The following is a 12,726-nucleotide window of genomic DNA, read 5'->3' as shown; positions in this document are numbered from 1 at the left end:
TTTCCCTGTGTTTTCTTTATTTTTTTACTCTAGGCTACTCTTGCTAGAAGGAAAAACTCCCTTTAAAAAATCCCAACCTGAAAAATTACCTGGATTTCCAAGCAACAAGAAGAAAGTGTTATCTATTCTAGGAAAGAGTCCTATTTGCTTAACAAAATTAACGTGTGTTTTAATGACACTTTTAGACTACCACACTGTAATTGACTCTTTTGATACTGTATCAAAATCATCTTTAAGAGAATTACCATATCACTATTTCCCTTTTTTTGTCCTTTCAAAAGGACAAATTAATCCAATGTGGGACATAAGTCTTCTATTACAGAAAGAGGAATACAAAGAAATTTTCACTTTTTATTGGTGCATGTAGCACTAATCTTTATAGCCAAGGCTGCAAAACCAGCTTCTATGTTGCCACATACTGCATCACTTTAAGAAGTTACTGAAGGAATCACCGCTCCCAAGTTTCTACTCCCCTTCATTCCTGTAAAACATCTCAGGGATAGAAATTATTAAAACATAAGCTACATACAGAACATTAGAAATCAATTCTGCCTAGCCACTGCATTTTCTTTCACACAGTCCAGCTGCCTAAATTTAGCATGCGTGTTTTTATTTCTGTTAGAAACTATGTTAACAAACTCCATGTGGCTCTCCAGTATCTTTGATACTGAACCAGAGGCTCGAATATGAAGTCTGGAAATTGCTGGGGTCAAAAATCTGAGTTAGGAAAAGAAGGATGAGTAAGTGGGTTGTACCAGTAACCAAGTGCAACTCCACTTAGCATGGAAAGCTCTGGATTAGGAATGAAATACGGAGGAAAAAAGCATACATGAGTTTCACATGTAAGTACATCTAATTACACAATTAGAAGTTTCTGAACCGTTAGACACCTAGGCTAAACCAGCAGCCCAGGCTGAACCATCAATGGAAAGAGAGAGGTTCCTTTCCAGAGGTACCTTTTTAGAGGCAGGTCATCCCCCCTCCAGGGGGTCTGGAATAGGTACCTTCAGGGAGCTGTTCATCCTACCTAATTTTTACCACCTGCTTCAGCAATGTCTGGAAATCTAAGTTTCATGAGGAGAACCTCACCCACAATATTTGAGGTAAAACAGAAAAACTGAGGTAACTGCATGTGTTCACTATGTTTTCTATGGGTGTCCAAGACAAAACTTCTCCCCTGTGCACACTCTTGGGAATCCTGCACCACTTCACATGATTGCTATCTAGCTATTATGTTAATCTTACACAAATACACTCTTTCACAACTATCCACTTCCATCTTTGTGAGTTACTTGTGATTCTTGGAAAGCAAAAGATTTGGATCCACACATACCAGCCACCCTTACTCTGCTTGCACTGTGTCTCAATTTTGCATCATCTTCACCATGCTTTGGCGCAGATACTTTGCCAGTGTACTCCCTTCACATGTGAAAAGAGTTATTTGTGTCCAAAAACCTTTTCCTCAGCTCTACACTGAAAGGAACTGAACAGCCTGAAGAATTACTTCAAAAAGAAAATCAATTTGGCAGTTAAGCCGTGATGACAATGAACTGGAAATCAAGTATTACGGTTGAAAATTGCAGTTGTACTCAGCTGGTACCTAACAAGTATTAGCTTCTGAAATTCTCTAACAGCTGTAAAAGGTAACAGTCATTACTGGATAGGTCCTGTCGGTATTCCCTGAAATTACAAAGCTGCCATCATGCAATTCTTATTTCTTCTTGGACCCACCGTACCTAAAAAACAATGATCCTCTTGTGCTGTGGAAGGGATGGAATGTGAAAATCCCATCCACATCCCAACAGAATCCCACAAACATTTTGGCAGTAAAAATCTATTAACTAAAGCCCAGATGGCATCCCAAATATTTCTACTTCAAAATTTAGAAATTTTTTTTTTTTTTGCTTAAAATAAACTACACAAAGGCATCACGCCTAAAATTAACTATACAAAAGCATCAGGCTAGGTAACCAGACTTAACTGAGCAGTTATTTGGACTATGAGAAGAACGTGAATGTGGCTTTCTCCGTTTAACTTCATTGTCAGAAATGAAGACTATTTTCCTATTCAAATATATTTGAATGACTGGCAGAGAAGGAAGATATAACAAGCAGATACATCCAGTAACATACTATACTTTGAGAAGAACTTTTCCAGTTATCTAGAGCCTAACAGCTTTACCATAAACTTTTGTAGCAACATTTCAAACGTTCAGAACCAAATTTGCTATTTTTTTTATTGTTAACGGAGTTGAGTACTTTCGCTTACCTTTTGGTTTTCTCCACCATGCAATTTCAGCTCTGAGTCTGGGAATATGGTCTTCAAAATGGTTTTAGCGACTGCTTCACCAAAGCAGCTAAACCTGATTAGCAGTTCAGTTTCAACATCCAACTTAATCACTGCATATGCCCTTTAAGCTATGGGATAAAGATCGATCCTTGATTCTGACTGTCATTTTGCAGTGAGCCCACTCCTACATTCCTTTTATATCTATCACTTCACTGAATGCCAAAGAAATCTCAGTGTACTTGGCATGAAGGCTGCACTTCCTATATTTATGCTCCCACTAATGTATGCTCCATTTTAGTCCTTACAAGCTTAAAATCATCTGTGAGGGAAGACACAAAGCGCAAACCAGTTCATGCAACTGTTTACTGATACAAAATATTGTTCACCCACATTGCCTTTCCATCATCACCTTTCTCCTGGATTGTATGTTTAAATATACCCAAAAAGTTAACATAGAAGGATCCATGGTCATTTTCTTAAGTGAACAGTATACAGTCATATTAGGATTGTTGCTCCTACTCCAATTTTCAGTACCTCCAGAAAAATAAATCAGCACTTTTTAATTGTAATACCTTAACTTTGCTGGCAGATTGATTCTTCAAGACAGATGAAAACGAAGTGCTCTCTCCAGGCAAGAATTCCTTATATCTGGCACACTAACACTTCATCCTTTTAATTATTCCACAGGTGGTTGCCTTGGAAACTGCCAAGTAGCTCTTGGATTTGAGGGATCCAGCATGAGAAAGTAACAAGCCTTTGTAGCCACGGCATTTGGATCCACGTTGGCTGCAGCAACAGGGTAACAGAACGGTTGTGAAAACCTGAAAGAGATGGTTAAAATTAACAGAGATTAATTACATTGCTCAATTCTTCCATAATAAAATACAGTGAACGTTGATGGCCCCTTAACAGTGGATACAAATTAGGCTTCAGAGAAACACTGCTCACGTAGCTTTCCAGCACAGAGCTGAATTTCACCTTCAAGAGCACAGCACTAAAATGTTGATGCCGAAAAAGCTCACGAGTTCAGCTTTCAAGATCAAGCAATACGAGATTTTCCTCAGCTTCAACAGAGACCTTCCAAAGTGTCTGGTCAAACTGCCTGAAATTCAGTGCTATTGTTTTTCTTCGAATAAAAATAGAGGAACTATAAATAGCGCCCATCACGAATGCTGAATCACTGTATTTTGTATCATACAGCAAATTGCTTCAAACTTCATTTAGCCTTTAAAAACCAGGAAAGTTTTGTTTGCTTGAAACACAATTAAGAGCCTAGAAAAGCAGCTAATCCTGCATTCATATAGCTTGTCTAAGAGTACAGAAAATTTTCCTTTCCTTTCCCCCTCCAATTTCTCATTATTTCAAAAGCTGACCATTTGCACTTTAAAAAAAAAAAACAAAAACAAAACAAAAAAACACCATAAACCAACAACATGAACTAAAACCCCAAACCAAAGCAAAACCTAATTACATTTTCTGTCACTGGTCAAAGTTAGAAATCTCAATTTTTCAAAAATCTTTTTTCTTTTCTCATATTCACTTTGTTAACAAAAAATAGGTTAATGGTAAGCCTTAGAAAAATAATTTGCACGAAAACTATCAATCACACCAACGGTCACTCCTGTACCCAGAGGCTGTCTCATGAAAGATAGGGAGGATCTATTAATATGTCCAAGCTAACAGTGATTTCGCAAGACCTTGCTCAAATATATATGCATTTTGATTTGCAGTATTAACAAATTGCCTGACGGCACCGTGGAGGTGGATTTGCCTGCACTTTTCTGTAACAAGACACCTAAAGGCCGTAAGAATGTGTTTGTTAATTCTAGAGCTAAGTTTTATTAGAACCAGAGTAATTATGTATTTATTTCACAGGGAAAAAAAAAAAAAAAAAAAAAAAAGAGTTCAACTCAGGCAACAGAAATTAAGGGGGTTCTGAACAACTGCCCCAGTACCCAATTTGTCCTTCCAGGGCAGGTCCTCTCCTTCAGGCTTGCTCTCTGCCTGGCAACTCCGTACATTTCTGGCTTGCAAAAAACACCACACAGCCTGCTTTGGTCCCAAGGGAAAAAAAGCTGCAGGTGTTCCTATCCCCACCCATCCCACAGTCCTGCCCCTCCACCCCTCCCCAGTCCTCTCTTCTAGCACTCTGCTCCTGACAGACACTTCCAAAGTCACAGCAAACCTCAGAACTACTTAAAATGCATCTTTTTAACTTGCTGAATAACCACCAAATTGTACTGCCGCCTTCCCCCTTTCTTGCCTTCCTGAATCATTTCTTGATTGACAATTAGAATAGGAAATAGCTTTCCTTCTCTCCCTCATCCAACCTCACCAGGGACAAAGCATGTTTAAGTAGTCCTACACAGGTTGCCTCTTTCCTGGTGTAGTTTCTCCTTGCCTCCTCCCGCGCATCCTTTTCACTGACAAAACTTGCCCCTTTATGAGCAAGGTTTCTGAAAGACAACCTGACAAGAACAGGCATTTTCTTTCCCTCATTCCCCAGCAGTTCCACAAGTGAGACCCATTTAATCATTTCTGATTAAACTTAGATGTACGCAAGTTTTCTCAATTCCCCTGTCCCACCAGCCCAGGGTACACTACCTCCATCCTCTAGGAAATCCAACCTGTCTCCCTTCCAGTCCATCAGGTTTGCTTTGCGTCTTGTAGGGATTCTCCCTGCAGAAATGGCGTGCCAAAGTACTGCGAGAAGTTGAGAGTATTTGCTCTGTTCCATCTCTTCACAAATACAGAGAACAGCTCCTGTGTGTCCTGCTACTCCAGAAACAAATCCTCATCTTTCCCAGTTCTCGAGTGTCTCTGACAGACCAAGTCTCCAAAGCCTCAAAATGACCTTTTTATCACCAACAGCTATGTTTCTTTTGAGGAAAGGTAGATTTTTTTTTTTTTTCTTCCCTGCCTCAGGATTCTTGACACTACTCTCAAGCATATCTCACTTTGTACTCATCAGCTCATTTTGTTGCTTCTCGTAAGGAAGACAGACGAACTTTATCTACATCAACTCAAAGACTGTGTTAATCTGTCACTGTTCCAGACCAAATCTAGTACATGACCAGTTCCCCAGTGTTTGTCCTTTTAACCTACCAAGATTTTTCCAAAAATAGCTCATCCAGTTCTCAACAGGAGCTAACCCCTCCCATTTTCATTTGCCTTGTTCTCAGAGCAGTATTATCCTAAGGTTAATTCCAACTTGCGTCTCAAGGCGGCTTCTCCTACACCCTTCTGAAGGCATCTCTCAATAAGCTGACTTGTGGAGTCTTCATCTGTAGTAGCTGATGGAACTACTACATCTTTTCCCTGTTCTCATCATCCCACAGCAAATAAATTATTTCAAGGTTGTAAGAGGAAAGGTCTTGATAGCCTTTTTCTTTTTTTAACTATCCTGGAAACCTTTGTAAGATATCCTGATGGTAAAAACAGCCGTTTTAACACATGCTTTTCAGATGCTCTGTTTCTGTGAGCAACGCTACCTGTGTAGTGGCTGATCTTTGCCATGTGCTTCCAGATCAAGCTTTCTAATCCCAGTTCAGTCTCTGCCTATCTAGTGATCTGAGTCAGTTCTTGGGCTCCTGAACCATCTTGCTGCTCCATATAGATAAAGGTCACGCACTGGAGACATGAGATTAATCCAATGCCTGACTTTGATTTCTTTTAGGTTCTGTAACATTCATCCCTCTCAGGTGCTACCAAGACACCTGGATCAACAACAAGCTCTAGTAACCAAGTTTTTGGCTAACCCTTTGAAGAAAGTGATGTCACATTCTCTGCAGCTCTTTTCTCGGCTTGAGGGAATGTTTTTGTGCTGCTGTCTCTGCAAAATATAAATAAAATGAAGTCTTCTGTCTCTGTCTTCAGAGGACATATGTCTTTGCTCACTTCCAGCTTCAGCCCCCGAGCCCAGGGCTGCTTTCAGATTCACATCTTGTCTCTAACACCACTGCTACGAGACCCTGAGTCACCGAGTGCTTGGAGGAGCTGCCTGCACTCCTCTTCTGAGCAAGCATCATCAAAACACTGAAAGCACTGTGAACGCCAGAGCTCAGCATTACTAGAAAATACATAAAGCACAGAACTCTTAGCAGTAAAACTAAAAGCAAGATAAATAAGAGACTTTTCAATAAATCCCCTAGTTCAATGTGGTTTCAGGGGTTTTTTTTCAAGCTTGTTCACAATCCATTAACAACCTAATTTTGCATAATCCCTATGCATCCCCAAAGGAAAGTCTTTGCTTCTGTGTCTGAGCACTTAGTTTTCTCCTCCTCAGTCTCCATTCCTGATGCAGGCTCCTTTCTGACCCATCTCTACCCCATCCTCCCAAAAGCTGCCCCAAAAAGCTGCCCCTCCAAAAAGCTGCCCCTCCAAAAAGCTGCCCCTCCAAAAAGCTGCCCCTCCAAAAAGCTGCCCCTCCAAAAAGCTGCCCCTCCAAAAAGCTGCCCCTCCAAAACGTGCTCAGGTGCTCTCAGGGAACACAAAATCTCCTTCCTACCAGAGACCTGCACCTGATGGAGGGTGCAGCAGCCTGGACAGCACAGCAGGGAATCTTCCTCCCACTCTCCTCAGCAAAGATGCAAGTAACTCAAACACCATTCATGATGCATCCTACATCAGGGATTTCAAAAAGAACCCGAAGGTCAAATTGCCGAAACCTTAATTAACAATATCCAAGTTCTAAATTCCCTTTTTCCTCTGTGGAAATCCCTCATCAGTTTATGTCAGTACGGTACATTCAAGCCATGACCACGCTTCTTAGTGCAAAGGTTCTGTTCTTGGCTTCACCCACAGCTGAATTAATAGGTTTGGAAAACTTAATGACCATTAATTTTAAAATTGTGGTTTCTCTCTTTACAATTTCTCTTAAAAAAAAAAAAAAGCGTCTTCAAAATCTGCTATGCATAGAACTGATATGCAGCCACAACCATATTCCTTAGTGAACTAGAAAGCTGATGTTTTCAAAATAGTTGTACTTGGGGCATCTGAAGGAGGGACACAAATGACTTTTACCAAGTACGAGACTTCCTTCTAACTTTATGTTTTGCATGTTTTTAAAATACATATATTGTAGATCATATACACAATAGCAGAGAGGCACTATAGTGAGAGTGAGCCTCACTGCCCTCTTGGGAAATAAAGGTAAAGCCTCCCACTGATTCCAAAGGCAGCTGAGTGAGGTTCCAGAAAGAACTTGTCATTTGAGAGTCTAAAAAAAAAAAAAAAAAAAAAAAAAATTAAAAAGGGTATTTCAGCACTGTTTACTGATCATCCCTTCTTATATCCTTTATTTTCCACCTGAAAATAAGTTAAATGGTATTTTAGCAAGACGTGTCAAACCTGGAATCCTTTTTTGAGAAAGCTCGTCAATAATTTTGTGTGTTTACTATTTAAAATATAACAAGGGAAAAATAGCAGCAATCTTCTGAAAACTTTGATGGTTGGCAAGAATCCCATCTTTTCACAGATTTCTGAAGAAAGAGAAGACCCTATGTTGTGAAGAAAATTATTTGCTCCTTACTGTGGTGGTATTTTAAGGTTTACTTGCAAGAGTTCAGTAAATAAAAAGGCATCTTTCTCTTAAATTATTTTGAAGTACAAACATCTAAATCAGACCGCAAAGCCTTCTTTATAAACTATTCCACCTCCAGTGAAGACCATCGCAACTTCGCTATTTTACAGCTTTACCAGGCTAATACATATCTGCACAATAAAAACTAAAACAAAGATGAAAAAGAACAGAAGAGACACCCTTTTCTGTCTTCAATAAAAACTTAAAGTGAGAGTTTTAAATGAGAATCATGGGAATTTCCCTTATAAAATCACAGGTGGCCAGAAAATTTTTTACCCAAGAAAGTTTTTCACAGATTCAACACAAAAAAATAAATTATACAAAATAGATGTAAAAAGAACGATCAGGATATGACACTTTGCCTGGGCCATGACGGCTCAAGAACACGTGCCAACCAGCAATGGTATGAAGGGGAAGGAGAAGACCTGTAAGAAAGCTGGGAGGCTCAGTAGAAACGAAGGCAACTGAGGAAGAGGTGCAGCAGCAGAACATCCTTAGGACAAGTGTGGCTGGGCAGCTTCGAGGAGTTGCACTTAAGATAGCCCAAAATCAAATGGTCACTTTAAAGAAGTTTGAGTTGAATGCACGCTGGCAATCGGTCAGATCTCAAGTGAAGCGGTTTCTTCCCTCTCCATCTAAGTGGTAGCAACAGCTCCAACGAACCGGGCTATTAGGAGCTCCTAAGCAAAACCAGAAGGATAAGGAACAGAGTCCTCTTGCAAAACAGGCCTCTACAACCGTGTTCATCAGTTCCCATGCATAAAGTGAGGTCTGTACCAGCTAGAACCTGTGAAGATGAACTCCTGATGAAATAATGCACAATTAGATTATCCAAAACCATCTCAAAAGAAGAGGGAATACTTCTTAGTCTTAAGTAAATGTCGGTTTTGCACTATGCTGCCAGCAGAGGCATGGGAGCAGCATGCTGAATAGTAAGAAACAGCAACTATGTGCTTCATCCGTTTAGCACTGCTGCCTAATCAATACCGGAATCTTTTGGTAAGAATATATAAAACAATTTTATATATCAACTTTCACAGTAGTAAGAATCACTGCTAAACTTAAATGCAAGCAAAAAAAAAAAGTGTATTTTGACAGCACTAAAAAAATGAAATAATAATAAAAAAATAATAAACAGTCAACACTTTCAGCAATATCTAGAAGAGCTTTTTTTCCTTATACAGAGAACAACATCAGTGCGTGATGCCCCAGAAGACTGATACATATTCTGACTTTCTAGTTCATAGCTACACATGCATGCACAGGGACAAACGTCAGTGTTTTGTGGCGACAGAGTAAGGTTTGGAGCCACTCCCTTGCTCAGACTGGATAACCTTGTATTGCTGGGCTTGACTTGTCTCTGGGATTTTGCTCCTCAGAGCTCCACCTCTTTATCTCAGAAAACCACACCCTTCCTCAGACTGCAGAGGAAGACAAGGGAACTAGCGTGATGTACATCTCTCTCTCAGCTTTGTAAAGATTGATGATACTCTCCTCTCACCAAAAAGCGTGATAGAGCATTCGAAACACAAGAGCTGGCACAGAGATTGACTCCCAAACGCTCTCAGAAGAGACACAAAACATTCAGTAGAGAGAACACAATATTTTCTTTACCATGAAGTTCGCCTCGTTTAGTATTAGACATTGTTCAACAGCTAGGTTTTAAGACATCCCGTTACCTAATAAATATCCATTTGTATCTTTAAGTTTGTTTTTCAAAAAAAATGTTTACTAAACACAGTCCTGCGTACTGGGAATTTCCACTTTCAGCCTAACACACTAATTTGCTTCATATAAGCCCTCTAGTAAACCAGTCGAAAGCCTTTTTCCCTGGAGTATTAGTTGCCAATTACTACAACACAGATACTAAAAATTTATCAACAAAATAAATGTTAACAACTTGACAGTACTTGCTTCTGAACAGCTTTCGCTACATCAAATAACTGCATTTTTTTATTCCAGTGTTCTGACGTCCACCTGGTTGTAAAGTCGTGATGTTATCACCGTGAGGACCAAGCCGCAGACGCAGAGACATGCTGCTGGCTGCAGAGCAACACGAGCCCCCATTAGAACGTGATTATTTCTAGCAGAAAATGGCCAAGAACCAACAGCTGGAAGTAACTCTGCAGTTTCACCATCTGCTGCTGCGACAGCCACCTTCGCCCATTTCTCATCCCTGACTGTTCGTTCCTGTCCCTGTTCCACCTCCTCGTTTGTAACGGCACCCTTCACGCAGCTCTGCTATGAACCAGATGTTGGTACTGACCCTGGACAAATCTGATTTTGCTGCTGCTGTTGCTGGTTCTGCAGTGGGTTCACTGTACAGCTGTAGAAAGATCAGGCCAGGACCAGGGCCCAGTGCTCCGGCCACGCCAGCTGGCACCAAAGCAGGAACATCGACTGAGGGAAGCTGATTGCTTCTTTCAGCAGCTCTGCCAGTTTATGCCAGCTTAAAATGCCCATAAAACTATGGCAAACTAGAAACCAGACACATTCAAGTTAGAAATGCAGAGAAACACGACAAAAAAGAAAGCGCAGACTGTTTAACCAATAGAACAAATTACTGTAAGAGACGTTGAAAACTTCATTTCTAAGTAACTTCAAAATAAGACAGCATGCCTTTCTGAAAAAAAAAAAATCCACAAATGCCTGTTAATTTTTCAGTCAAACATGAGCTACTAAGCTCAAAACAGGGAGTAACAGTTACACATAATGACCTGCAATACTCTAAATGTCAGACTAAATTATCCAACAGTTCCTTCTGCCTTGTATCTTTGAAACGTATATATATTTTAGTTCTCTCCCTGGTTGTGTCAGATCAGCGTACTTTAACAGTTGGAAGCAACAGAATCAAATTTAATGATATCCCTGCTTGGAACACGTCCAGGGGTTGAATCCGATTTCATGTAGAAACAAGAAGCTCTAACATTTGATCTGGAATTCGTACCTCGTTAGAAGGGAAGCAGCAGAAGTCTCACTTGTTCCTGCTACCAAGCTGGCGGTGAGGGAGAAGGAGCCATGCTGCGCTAGAACTGGTTACCGACCTCGTCAAAACTCTCAGCTGTGAACGTGGTGAATGATAATTTTGCCTGCCACAAGCAGACAGCCTCAGCGAGTCGGAATCTTCACGTTCAGGAGCACTAAGTAGGAGGGTCAAATTAGAAATCTTGGCTTTCAGCATCTTTCTTCATGCTTCAGTATGTTATGGGTGAAGGAAGATGCTTTATCTCTGCCTCAGTAACGGTATAGTATTTCATCCCTTGCAAAAAAAAAAAAAAAAAAAAAAAATCTATAAATCTACAAGACATGTAGCACTTGGCAGCATTTCATAGCTGCTGAGTGACTAAGATGAGCTCATTTAACACAATTTTGAAAGAAATGTATTGTTTTACACGTCTAAGTCTATACATTTTGCAAGGCAATGAAAAAAAAGAAGAAGAAGAGCCGATGCAGTGCACGGCCTGAAGAGTGTGGCCTGCTGCCAGTGCCCACACATACTTCTCTCTTTTTCAGCCTCTGTCATATACACACACCCCCTGGAAAAAAAAACAATCCGCTCAGGGCAAGTAGGAGCATTTTTCTAATGCTGCCAACTTCTGCCAAAATTCTATTTTCATTTTAAATTAAAGATTATGCTCATTTAGCCACAAGATAGTTAACTTACGCAGCAACATCTGTCAGAGAAGTAGAAATGGAGCAAGCTGGTACAGGGCAGGGAATCAGGATTCTTTTAAAAATCCCTCCTCCTGCTTCCTGTGTGACCGGTGCCTTTCAGCAAAGTGGAATTAATCCACACCGCTGGCAAACTGCACTTTTAAATCCCACATGCAGAGACAGAATATGGATTGGAGAATTGTGGTCAGGTAGTGGGGAGAAGAGTCATCAATATACAGGATGTGAAAGAAGTGCTGGGAGATACGAGATCATCCCTTATCACACCTAACTGCTGTTTGGCATCATGCACCTTGAAAACCAACTGTAAGCACGTACTGTAAATGAAGACACCGCACAGAAACATCTTAACCATCAGGAGTCTTTAAAGTCCTATTACACTTTCTACAAATTCACATCCTCTGTTGTAGGTTTGCCCTTTTAAGTGGCTCAGTTGTGGGACTTCAGACGCAAGCTCCTCAGCAGAACGAGCTGCACGCAGCTCACGCTGGAGGTAAACCAGTACGGCATGAAAACCCAATGCTACACAAGACTCCTTATCCTACTGTTTATAGTGTTCAATAATAGTAACTAGGTTTCACAAAGGAAAATTCTTTCGGTGTTGTTTCCAATAACCCAAAACAAAACATTTCACTCTTTTAGCAAATGGATACCTGAAATTATCAACCTCCAGTAAATGCATGGAAATTATTAAGAGACGCCAGCAACCGAAGGATGACAGAGGAATAATTTTTCTGTTCAGCTCCAACACTGATTGCCAGACAGTTTAAGAACAAGACTGAGCTAACTAGGGGACAAGTGGCAGTCTACGCATGTAACAGGCAACTCAGCAAGGGCCAATTCGTCAGACTGAGAAACAGGACAAATTAAACCATTTTTAGCTTGGGCTGATTTGGTTATATCATCAACACAAGCTAAAAGTAGCTTCAGAATCAAAGCCGAGTGCTGCAGACGCTGCTGTCGCTGCCGAGTAAGCATATAAAAGAGGCCAGAGGCATAAATCAACTTAAATCCAGTAGGGAGCTACGTAGGTACTAATCACATAGTTTATCCCTAAACATAAATATTTCAGTAAGACATATTTTTGTAAATGGACATATTTTAAAAAAAAAAAAAAAAATAGAAAAATTCTCTTCTGTTTTAAAAGCCAGACCCGAGTTGTTCACTGTAAAAGGATTCCTGTT

General features: G+C 40.3%; 1 protein-coding gene across 15 annotated transcripts in view; it reads right to left on the bottom strand.

The window, feature by feature from the left end:
* LOC118453339 overlaps window positions 1-12,726 on the bottom strand; it is a 122,745-nt gene that overhangs the window by 91,487 nt on the left and 18,532 nt on the right. For 14 of the 15 annotated variants that reach the window (XR_004843261.1, XR_004843268.1, XR_004843265.1 and 11 more), the window contains exons 2-3: window positions 10,818-11,129; window positions 2,862-3,110 (exon numbers count right to left, since the gene is read on the bottom strand). The gene's annotated coding sequence lies outside the window, so the exon portion shown is untranslated. The remainder of the gene's footprint in view (window positions 1-2,861; window positions 3,111-10,817; window positions 11,130-12,726) is intronic. The other variant, XR_004843267.1, reaches the window with a different exon arrangement.

This window comes from Egretta garzetta, unplaced genomic scaffold (assembly GCF_000687185.1).
Source record: "Egretta garzetta isolate BGI_Z169 unplaced genomic scaffold, ASM68718v1 scaffold260, whole genome shotgun sequence".
Lineage (NCBI taxonomy): Eukaryota > Metazoa > Chordata > Aves > Pelecaniformes > Ardeidae > Egretta > Egretta garzetta.
Note: the sequence above shows the minus strand (reverse complement) of the source record. Positions and strands in the feature narration are given on the sequence as shown.